The 656-nt window shown below is 41.0% G+C and overlaps 1 protein-coding gene across 1 annotated transcript in view; it reads left to right on the top strand.

Moving 5' to 3' along the window:
• EPB41L5 (erythrocyte membrane protein band 4.1 like 5) overlaps window positions 1-656 on the top strand; it is a 58714-nt gene that overhangs the window by 695 nt on the left and 57363 nt on the right. The gene's annotated exons all lie outside the window — the stretch shown is intronic.

Raw genomic sequence — 656 nt, 5'->3', positions numbered from 1 at the left:
CCTCAGGGCAGACTGTATAGCAGGGATTGTCTTATAGCATAGTGCTTTATTGGGAGTGAGGTGTTAGCCACTGTTTTACATTTCTAAAGCTCCCTTAATATACACGTGTCTGTTCTGCTCTGCTTAATTATATACCTGTTTCTAGCCAACAGGATGAACAGTAGCAATAGAAGTGATGTGCTCTTGTTTTTCCATTACCATGTGTTATAGTTGTTAGTGACGTGTTTTGAGCTGACGTAGCTGAGTTAGGAAGCTGTGGGTCTGTGAGACCTTCTGATTAGTTCCATAGGATTTTGGCTGCAATAACAGTTGCACTGACACTGGAGCTGCTGGCTAGAAAGAGCGTGCGGAGCAGCCATTCTTGAAATGGCTTTTCTTTCCTCCTTTTTTTATTTTAAGCACAGTTCTAGAGTGTTTATAATGTTAGGTAGTCTGAGGAAGGCGAGTATTGAGTGGTATGTTGACATAGCGAGCGGAAATAACTCCTGTAATATCCAGAACCCCAAGTAATCTAGAGTTGAAGAAGCAGTTTGGCATCTTTATTTGCGAAATGACTATACAGATAGGTGTTTATAGAGGGCAGTAAAACTGATTTGTGCATCTCTGAAACAATGTAATGAACATATCCAGTGCTGCTTAGTGCCTAGGATGTTTGA

The sequence above is a fragment of the Pygoscelis adeliae genome, unplaced genomic scaffold (genome assembly GCF_000699105.1).
Source record: "Pygoscelis adeliae isolate BGI_AS28 unplaced genomic scaffold, ASM69910v1 Scaffold227, whole genome shotgun sequence".
Lineage (NCBI taxonomy): Eukaryota > Metazoa > Chordata > Aves > Sphenisciformes > Spheniscidae > Pygoscelis > Pygoscelis adeliae.
The sequence above is the reverse complement of the archived record's forward strand: the minus strand, read 5'-3'. Positions and strand labels throughout refer to the sequence as shown.